The following is an 11471-nucleotide window of genomic DNA, read 5'->3' as shown; positions in this document are numbered from 1 at the left end:
CTTAACTTTTTTCCAGGTGTATATATCACTGTTTCTCAAATGCTATCAAATATCCAGTATTAATTTTTTCTTAATCTATAGCATATGGAAAGGAGCAAGCTTTTTATTCAAGTAATGAATGAATAGTTTTCACTTGTTGTAATTTATCACTTTTTATGACTCATGACTTGTAGATTCATCCAGTGATGGATTCTTGCCACATTGGATGCTCTAGTGTCACATGGTTTATCTTTGCATTGCATTTAGTTTCATTGTTCTGATGCTTGCAATTGGATCATTATTGCTTAAGAATGTGTCAGATCTTGGGAATTATCATGTGATCTCAGTATGGTACAGAATGAAGTGTGAGTGAAAGTGCCATTTCTTGTGCTTAGAAGTGACATAGAATCGATGCAAATGTAAAGAGGCAGCAAGTAGGTAGCTGAATAAGGAATGCAAACTCTAGACAAGACTGATTCTTATCCTATTCAGAAAGCATGAAAGCTCCAATGTGACCTTGAAAATTAATTTGTAATTCATGTATCAACCCAGACTCTACATAACAGAAAACCTGTATTAGAATTCTGTCAACCCAGCACCACAAGCAGGACAGTTGAGATTATGGTCAAGAGTAACTTACTTGGATAATTCAAGATTGGATGCCAGTGCTCTTTATGGAAGAGCCCAGGCCAGAACAGCAGGATTTAGAGCATTTCAGACTTACTCAGTTGAGTTCATGACTGTGAGACCAAGCTTCCTTCTGAAGGAATGGTTACAAGAGCAAAGTGTGATGTGGGTGTTTATTATTTTTCAAAAGGCATCATCAATGGTACCAGTGTATCACTTCATGTAAGTGTTCAGAATCTCTCACTCCTGTACAACACAGCTTTCCTAGAATGTCAGTTTCGCCTTTGAATCTAATGCTGCCCCACACCATAATACATCCACCACCACCGTAGCTATCATGTTCAGCTAAGTCTGTGCTGTTCTAGTGCTCTCCAGGTCTTCTCCATACTTTTGCATGACAGCCTTTTCTCTCAAATCTGTGACTCTCCACAAGCTTTGAAATGCCCTTATGTAGATGTGGAACCACCTGCCATGTATCAATATCCAAAAGCTCATCAGAAACATGTAGAATTATGCTAGGCAGTGGTCAATGCTATTGATGGACACACTTACTATTAAAAAAAATTATTTCATAATCAGTTGGAAAAAGCTGTACTTTATTTCACACTCAGTTGTGTAAAGAAACACCAGGAAAAAGTGATTACAGTTTGTGTTTGAGAGCACGTAAAATAAATAAATTATGCAACTGTAATGTGGTTACCAGTTAGCTGTTATTTGTTTATTTGTATTTTGAGAGTGATTCTTAGCAAGTTTTAAGTAGTATAGAATTCCTTATGATATGCAGTGATAAAATTTAAGTACTGAATAAAACTGTACTGTTACATCAATTCAACAAATTGGTGTACTAATTTTGATGTTGATAGGTATTTTTATGAAAATGTTCATTTGTAACTAAGGGTTGTAAAACTAGTGTTTTAGTAAATGTTGGTTCTGTTTTTTGTGGTATTTTTGGTGAATGTCAGGGATTTTATAAGTTAGGTGAATTTGGACAAGGAAGGTTGTGATTAAATAAAATAAAAAAGATACACAAACTCATCATTATTCAAAGTGGACGATAATTGATTAAAATATGACATCTGTAATTACATAATAGAAGAGATTCTTTAAGACTAATTAAATTTAGTTGTGTTTAGTTGTTGACAAACTAAAAGGAAGATGAAAAGCTCTAATAAAGGAATCTTTTTGTTGCAGCTGAGGTTTTTAAAAATATTTTCCATTATTTGTTATTCATCTTTTTAAGAGGCCTAATAAAACATAAAACAAAAAAAAAACACTTAAACATGATTTATTTTTGGTTTGAAACTATTCCTTGATTTAGATTTATGATGTGTTGATACAAAAAGTTTTATAAATTTATTGTTACATATTACAAGTAATAGTGAGTTTGAATTGAGGGTTATAGATATACATACTTATTTATCAAGTAGAAAAGTTTTAGAAGTATTGATTATTTTCATTTACAAATAAATAATTGGATCTTTTTCATTTTATAATTGTTTATTTAGGAGATCACTTTTAACTTTTGTCTTTCTCCCATCTTACAGACATAGCAAATCTGTTGACCATGATGATTACAGTAGAGAAATTATTTCTTCACCCACTGTGTTTGTTGTAAATGAGACAGTTCCAGAGAAGTCTAGCAGAAAGTCCTTTTTCAGGAGGCGAGGCATTCGTAAAGCTCCAAGCAATCAAGTAATTAAAAGTTTAATCAAAATTATGTTCAAAATATGAATGGCTAATAAGCTAAACATAGACAATTTTAAGAAATAGCTGTGAACTTTCAAAGATATTGGATGTATTTAAAAAAATTATTGCAAATGAATATTTTATTTTTTACATCCAGAATATAAATCTAATGATCATTTTAAATCTGGAAAATGGTGATAATCTGTCATATATTGATTATCAAAGCAAGTTGTCTACATGGATCAGAACTAACAATTAACTCAGAAAATAATGTACATAGTCTAATTAGAAGAACACATGTCATAAAACAAAATCTTGTAATGATTATATTGCATTGATTCATCAGTTGGGAATCTTTGTTGTATCAACATTTTAAGACATAATCCCAATAATATCTCATAAGAGTTCACAAATCCTTAAAAGATAATATATTCAAGTGTAATAAAGTTTGGTAAATATATATATATATATATATGCATAAATTGTACATTAACAACTGAGGCAAGTGTGTTGATCTAGTTGTTTACCAAATTTGAGTAAAATTATGGATATGATGGGAAAATTGCAATGAAGAATATTAAGTTTGTATAAGTATAATGAAGTATAAATAAAAATTTTTGCATATTCAGTAGACCATTTTTTAGATATAATGTAGTGGGTACCAAGTTGATTAATTTACTAAACTTGAGATTAAATTTTTCTTTTAAGTTTTGCTTCAGAAACTTCTGTTTTTCCATTTTTGTATATTTATATTTCTTGATGTGCTATGTAATATAATAAGTATAAAAATGAAATCAGTTGTTACATTGGTGAAAATAAATGCCATATCTCTGTCTTCTCTTATTGGTGTCAGTGAAATATAAGTATACTTATAAAACTTATCTGAATTTTAAGATAGGGTCAGGAAATATTAAACTTTATGCTGTTTGATAACAATTGAGATGTGTTTGTAAGGTTTGAAGATTAAGAAAATTAGTGAATATGTTGGATTAGGTTGATAAAAACCTAACTTCTAGACCAGAATTTAAAAAAGAAAGGTTTCTAAGGAAATGGTAAGGTCAGAAGGTAGTTTAGACTTGTGATTATTAACAGTACAACTGTTGTGAACCAAAAAAGTGAAACTATAGACTAATGGGCAATCACTTGGGAGTTCTAAAATTAGTTATAGTTATATGAATTAAACAAAGCATAATTTTCTGTTTTCTGAAATTATTTTGTTACTATAAGATAAATGTATAATTCTGTTGATGTGCAAAAGTAAGAGTGAATAAATATTTACAGGATAATAACACTTGAATATTATTATGTGATATTCATGCATGTGAGATACCACTAAGATTATTAGTCAGTGTATGACTTTGTTTTATGATTTTTGTTGTTGTTGTAACTCTGTCTATGGGTCAGCACCTTTACATATAGCCATCAAATATTTTGTTAAATAAAAAATTCCATTACGGTACATTACCTTCACTCACATAAATAGCTATTTTTGTTCAGTGCTGCCCTCTATATGCAAACAAAATTTTCACATGCCACAAGCCTTGAGCTCCCACGTACCTTATGATCAAATGGTTCAACTGTGTCTCGCATGTAAATCCTCATGCGACAACCTTCCTCCAATAAGAGTATTACACACACACTCCTGATGCATGTGACTCCCTCTATTCACTTCTACCGAACTGTCACTTTTCGTTTTGCAGTGCTCGTGTTGTGATGTTTAGTTTGTGTTCTCTTCAAGTGTTTTTCTTTTTTTCCATATCTTTATATCAGTTTTTCTGAGGAAGTTTACTATTTATTATACAGTAGTGATTTTTATAACTAGGTGAGTTATTCTGAAGTGAAATTATTTTATATTTCTACCCAGTTATGGAATTTATTACTTCATTACTAAACTTTTTATTTCTTTCTGCCAACATGGTTGTGTATTGTTATTCATTTTGAATTCTAAGTTACCACTTCGGAGGTTATATGTTTGATCAGCACAGGCTTCAGGTGGCAGTACTGCACTGGGAAATTATCGGCTTTACTTTGTTGGGATATTGATCGTCCAATGAGCTGACCTTCATCAGGAATTGACTCGAGTTTGGGGGCCCACACATTTATAAATACAGTCTGCCAACTTTGGAAAGATACAGTGTTATACTGTTATGAATATTTTTATTGTTAATATTATTATCTGTAGTTATTTGGGTTCCATAACATAAGTTTCGTTAGATTGGTCAATACTCATATTCAAGTTCAACTTCAAAATTAGGCATAATTGTATCCTTTGTCTTATACCATTCAATTAAGCTTAACATGGGTTTTTGTTATTTTATGATTACCTGAAATTCATCTTACTAGTATGTCGATCATTAGTTTACCTATATTGTTTTTCTTCCATACATCATGTCTCATATGTATGTTATTGTTAATACAAACTTACTTAATTTTACAAAATAATGTCTATTTCATTTTCATTATTATTAATCTCTTATACTCCTTCATATTAACTGGATTTGTGTGGAACTCTGAAGCCGGGGTCCATACAAACTTCTTCTCTCAATATTGTATATACTTGTTGTCAGGTTAGGGTTTTTAATTTAGAGCTTAGTGCTGTACCTTTTCTTGCACTGTTTGATTAGGCTTAACAAGTGTCTGTTCTTTTCAGTTTACCTGTAGTTCTACTTATAGGAAAATCACTAATTAGGTTAAATATCTTGTTTTCTTCAACACATAGCAATCTAATACATATGCTTATTTTACTACACAACAATTTGTTACATTTATAACATATCAACTATTTCATTTTCATCATTTTTATAATTTATACTTCTTACCATTAATTTCGTTTGTGAGGGCCCCTGGGGGCTGGGGTTCACCCTACCCTCTCGCAATATTTCTCACCTTCCTTATACAACAGCCAAACCCATTTCAGATGACCTAGAATTTGTCAGTTTTCCTCCACCTGATCATGGCTTGCCTTCCCAGGCTTCTACTGCAGAATTTGCTAAGCCTACCTCAGTTTTTGTTTTTTTAGCTATGTTTCACAGTATCACAGTATAATCTTCCCCTCCTTCTCTAGACATTATTTCATGAGAAGCATTTTTGTCTCTCTTTTGGGAGTGGGTACTTGCAAGCCTTGCCAAACACAGGCTTTGGTTCATTTTGCCTTAGCTTACCCTCATGCCTTAGCTTTTTCTTTGTCACCTGTATAGGGGGCATTCTCTGTTAATCTTATCCATTTTATCCCATACCTAGTTTTTCAGCTTTGTCTTATCCTATCGACTCTCCTACAAGTAATGTTTGTCTTACACCTTCTATCTTAGGCATTTCACTTATATTTAGGGATTTTCATGGGATAACTCCTCCTTTATCCCTCCATGTTGAGGCGTTTGTCATCTTCACATGGCCTTTTTGCTTTTGGGATTTTCTGGGGTGGGACACTGTCTTTGTACCATTTGTTTATCATCCACTTCTAATAGGGACTTAGAATTAGATCTCTTTCTCCACTGGCCCATTTTTGGGGCTACTATTGTAGATTTAGCATCATGTGGAGTATCTGTGATGTCATATTCTAATTCTTTTGGTTGCTCTTTTGTTTCATTCTCAGACATTGTCATCTTTATTCATTTTTCATGTCCAGCACCTTCCCGTCCTACCTACAGGTTTCTCCATTCGTCATGTACGCTTGAAGCTGATTGGAGTTCTGGATCAATTGGTCCTGCTTCAGTCACTTCTTGGGTCCTCCCTATTTTAATATGTAGTCTTTAATTACATTTTGATGGGCCATTTCTACAGGACTGAGAATGCCCACGGAACACATTCTTATTTTTTATTTCTCAGGATGCTATCTTAGGTTTTCCTTTCACCATGTGATTCAGTACCAGTTTTGTGTCTTACCCTTTGGACTTGTTTCAGTTCCATATGTCTTTTGTTGGGTGGTCTGAATTTTACCAGGTATTTTACCAACACCACTACTTTGATGTCTAGCTTAAGTTAGCTCCTTCCAAAAAAGCATGGTCATAACATACTCATCTGCTTCTTCCACAGTCGACTCAGATAGTTGGATTTTCCAGATGGATAAGTTTTCCTTCTACATACCTCACATTCTCATCTATTTTGAGAGTGTATTTTTAAACACCCCCCTCCACTGGGACCATCCATTCTCCTCCTTGAATGCATTCAATGGAGTTATCTGGTTTTTACATTTGCGATCTTTTCAGGAGATGCTGCATGAACTATGGTCTCTTGCTAGGGTTCCTTTGGATTTTCCTCTTAACTTTCATCCTTCCCTCTTTGACTATATACGTTGATGGTTGAACATATCCCTCATGGCATCAGGTTCATCACTTCCTCCCCCTCTTCCGAATTGTTTCTCTTCCCTGATGTTCATCTTCAAAGGTGGAGAGAATGGTTTGATCAGTAGGAAGCTTCAGGAGAATAGTCTACAGATGAAAAGTCTTATCACATTAACACCCTGGCACTTCTGGCAATCCAACGTGCTATAGTTCACTCTCTTCCTCTTGTCTGGATTTGACTAATCATGTTTCATTCCAATTATTCGATGGTGGTGGCTTATATCACTCACTGAGGGGGCACTCATTCTTGTTCCCTTTGTGGTAGACACTGGATCTCTCTTTTTAAAGCTACACACACTTGCCATATGTCTCCTGGATTGTAGTTTTCCGGGTACTTTTGCCCTTGTTGCTGATCGCCTTTCCGGTCCCGACATACTTTTCCACAAGGGATGGCTCCTTGATCTTCAAATTTTGGATGGCTCTGTCTCCTGTGGGACACTTTTTCACATGAAGTTTTTTACTTCTTTAGCGATTCCAAGTTATGTCTTTTGTTTTTGGTCTCTGGTTCATTATCCACTTGGCCTGGCTCTCAGTATATTCAGACAAGATTAGATCCAGTTTATATCTTTAATTTTTCTCATTCCATCAGTCTTCTTCCCAAGATGATTTGTTCATCCATGTCTCTCCAGGTCAGGCCTTTCTGATTGATCCTTCCTGGCCAGCACAGATCTGGTTTTCTCATGTTTTGGCTCAATATGTTCTTTTTGTTCTGCATCAATTTTACTAACCTGTACTTTGGGGGGCTCATGTGGAATATTCTTTTTGACTTTTTCATTTCATGCCATCTTTCACCTTTATTCTGGGTCAGATCTGGATGACCTTCTGTGTCCAGTACATGCTGTGGGTTGCTTCATTGCTCTCAAGGCTTCTTTCCATTGAATCCATTTCCCACAGTTTCATTCCCTTACACCACTCCTTTGTCTGTGATTTATTTTCCTTTCTCCCTTACCCATTTGGTTCAGATTGTGATTTGATTAGCCTTTTATTCCTTGTCTCCTTCTTCCTGTAATCAGTTCCTGGTGTTTTCACTCCGATCAGGCACCTACCCTTTTCCCTGCATATCAACCCTGTCATCCATTGGAGTTACTTCGTCTGTCATGCACTGAGACTACACCTCATACATTCATCTCCCATTCTCTGCTTTGGGTAGCTGTTTGTTCCTTGTCAGGATACCATCATCCACCATTCAGGGAGACTGTAACAGGGTAAATTTTCTTTCTTTTATTATATATCTTATTTTTCAGGGGCCTGTCCCATATTTTGACCAGGATCCTGCTCTGTGGTAAATGGTACCTGTCCAGATATACTTCAATCAGTTAAAATTGTACCTAAACCCTCACTGTAAGGCCATTTTCACTTCACTTACATAATTTCCATGGCCACAAAATGCACACTGTTTATTACAGTGGCATAAAATAGAGATGGGGTGTTCCATAAAATTGCTAGTAGGTTATTTCTTGCATTATATTAGCTTCATAAATATGCCTGTTCTAGACTGTACTCACCCAGAGACCTCATTGGTAAAACAGAAGGGAATAGCTGCTCATCCCTGTCATTCCTTAAATTGAAAAAAATCAGGTTTGGTCTGCTTTTCAGAATAGGGTTTTGTGGTCACTCATTGCACTATCTCTGGTGTTGACGTTCCCCCTGACTCTCCACTGCATTTTATCCCCCCATTTTCTTCCAGTAGAGTATGGGAGTCCTTACCACTTTCCAGTTCCAAGCTGCTGGGGTGGTGGATTGTGAAGGCATCCTCCTGAATGTGATAGTGGTATATGATACATACAATAATGAAACCATTCAGTTGAGAGTTGTGTGGTGATGTTCTGCTGGTGTAGATGATGAGATGCCCTCCAATCTGACACTCCTTCTCTATATGAGTCTATCCAAGGGGATGTTGTAGCTCTGGAGTGAGCTGTCAAAATTGCAGTTCACCTCATCAATTGAGATCTCTCATCGTACCCCTACATGGATATTGGTTCCCAGTGGCTGGGTTTTGAATTCAGAGTTGAACCAATCAACATAAGTCCTCACACATGTATTACAGGTACCTTTGTTTCCTCACTCGATTGTACTCTTGTTCACTCCACCCATGTTGTGGGTCACAGTGATGGAACTTGTGGATTAATACGATTCTTCCTCTTAAGCAATCCCTTAATGTTTTTATATTCCAAGAATGTTGTTGTGCTGGGATTGTTCCGGTCAGTTTTGATTTGAGTGAGATAGCTGGTGTTTGGTTGGAGATTGTCCAGCTAAGTAAGTCCTCATATATGTGCTGGCCAGTATCCCTCCTCCTACTATGAACTGGATGACAAATGCCCACTGCCACCAGGTTTTGGATATGCACCCCAGGTTTGCGGTTCCTTTTCGTACCATCTGCTTGGTGTCAGTTCCTGGTGGATCTGATGTTAATTGTAGCTGGATGCAGCACGTTTTCCTGCTTGTGTATGGCCAGATATCCTCCTCCTACTGTCGACTGGAAGTACCATACCAATTGCCATCAGGTTTTGGGCCAGAGCTGTTATCCCACCGGAGCTTTCCACCTTCTTACTATCTGCTGGATGTCGGTTCCTGGCGGATCTGAAGTTGGAAATGCACGCAAGTGGAAACAGATTTTGGTACAGATACTTGTCTTCCCTACCAATTCCCGTTTTGAGGTGAAGAGGTAGGTGATGTATCATTCCAGCTGCTGCCTGGTGTTGGATGAGGTGAACTACCACCATTCATTTGTCATACATATTATGGTATTCCTTCATGTTTTTCTGTCTTTTATGTTCATGACGCTGTCATAAAAGAGCAAAAAGTGTACCTGAATCAAATGTGGTGCAGTCTTCCGCTGAGGTGTGATGTTTTCTCTTTTGGTTCCACACCTCCTGGTCTTTCTTTGGGCACTTCAATTTTTCACTGGCCTTCCACCAGTTCAGTGTGGGATTCTAGCTATTTTGTGAGAGAAGGTAAGATATTGTATTGGAAGTTAGCATTTTCCTACACAAAAAATGTATTTCTGATGAATACTTACCTCTTTTCACATTTCCCACCCAGCCTCCCCATTTCCAGTGACATATGGGGGAGGTCTTCTGACTAGTCTCAAAGTAATTAATGAGTGCAGGTGTGAAGAGGGTGCTAGTTACGATAGGAGTTGTGTCATGCTCCTATTGGTGGAGAGCTGCTGCATGATCATTTGCATGTGGATATGCAGAAACAGGAGGTGGAAAGCTAGTGGTGTGCATTGAAAATTTGCACTGATAGAGGGCAGTGCTAGTTGAGAAAAGCTATTTTGTGAGAGGAGGTAAGTATGTATCAGAAATACATTTTCAGTGTAGGAAAATGCTAACTTTCTAATGTAATAAAGTGTTTAAAAGCTATAACTTTACAAAGTAACCTGTATTTAGTACTAGTCTTAGCTAATGTGAGACCCTAGACAAGATACAAAGTGAAGAGTTCCTCAGAGTATTCAGCAATATAGAAATGTGTTTCCTATTATGAAGTTACATATGCAGTCAGCAGCACATAAATGAATACCCTGTTACCACATCAGACTTTTTATTTTTGGTGTGATGGTAGGCAGGGTTTGGGAAGTACTGTCTGTAGCTACATATTTTAAATTGGTAGTGTCTCCTAATATAGGCCAACACATATAAAACAGTGTTGTAGTACGAAAAATCAGTCAATTTTGAAACCAAGATAAAAAGCAAAGCAGAACCTGTTAAACTGTAGAAGGCTGCATAGGCTTAAGGCCAGCCCTGTCTGTGTAGTTTTTAGTGTCTGTCTTTATTGATACTATGTGTTTCCTAATTCATTTGTTTCATTAGCATCTCATACAAGAAAGAGCATATCTTCTTTTGTTGAGAAGATTTGAGTTAATGTTTATTTTGAAAGGAAAACTGCAGTTAAAGACACCTGGTGGAACATTGTTAGCAGCATTCTTTACCTCTAGAGAAAGGAAGAAAAATCTTATGTTTTTTTCCTTTTTTTATTGTATCAGTTTCCTGTGTAATATAAAAAGAAAAGTTATATAGTAGGTCTTGCTTTATTGTCTTCTTTGTTTTTAGAATATTAGAAATTTTTGTATGAACATTCATAAGCTGTATTGGTCTTCTTACTATGTAGTTATAACAAGTGTATTAGCAACCTTTTTGATAATTTGAATTCTCATAACTGTTCTTTAATAATTTATTTTATTTTGCATCTTTTGATCTGTGTAAATATGAATATTCATAATGTTTTAATTATATTTATCTTTTGTTGCACAAGTAAAATGTTTAAGTTATTATTTTTTGTTTATGAAATTTTTTCATGTTTGTTGTGTATTTATTGATTGTTTTATTTTAGTTCGTGTATATTTTGATTCAACAGTCAATGAAAGTTTTAAACTGAGTGGAGTTTTTTAAACGTGCAGTGTTTATGTTCTGCTTTCAGAGTGTATTTGATGATCGAGAAGATCACTCAGTTTGTGCCAGTCCTGCTTTAGGACAAAGTACTTCTTCATTATTACGTCATCATAGAGCTGTTACTCCACGACTCAGTGTTTCAGAAGAAGGAGCCCACTCACTGCAGAGAACTCCAAAAAGTAGTCGTCGACGTTTTCCTATTGGTTTGTGATCTTTACTTTCTCTTTTTTAACTTTTTGGTATACATAAAGCTGAAAAGATGACAATTTGATCACAGTTTTTATGATTATTGGATAATTTTTATTTGAAGTCCAATAATAAAACCTTTTTTCTTTCTTACTTCTGGTGGTTTATTGTAATTTATATTTAAGAAAATTTTATTTTATCAGTGGCACAGCGGTATGTCTGCTGACTTACAACGCTAGAAACCGGGTTTCGATACCCGTGG

At 35.5% G+C, this 11471-nt stretch overlaps 1 protein-coding gene across 5 annotated transcripts in view; it reads left to right on the top strand.

Annotated features, from left to right (window-relative positions):
• The first annotated feature begins 2154 nt into the window (after positions 1 to 2154).
• Positions 2155 to 11471, top strand: part of LOC106465571 (protein unc-80 homolog) — a 138172-nt gene continuing 128855 nt past the window's right edge. For all 5 annotated transcript variants that reach the window (XM_022393494.1, XM_022393492.1, XM_022393493.1 and 2 more), the window contains exons 1-2: positions 2155 to 2298; positions 11052 to 11226. The gene's annotated coding sequence lies outside the window, so the exon portion shown is untranslated. The remainder of the gene's footprint in view (positions 2299 to 11051; positions 11227 to 11471) is intronic.

This window comes from Limulus polyphemus, unplaced genomic scaffold (assembly GCF_000517525.1).
Source record: "Limulus polyphemus unplaced genomic scaffold, Limulus_polyphemus-2.1.2 Scaffold1985, whole genome shotgun sequence".
Classification (NCBI taxonomy): domain Eukaryota; kingdom Metazoa; phylum Arthropoda; class Merostomata; order Xiphosura; family Limulidae; genus Limulus; species Limulus polyphemus.
This window is presented reverse-complemented; position numbering and strand designations above follow the sequence as displayed.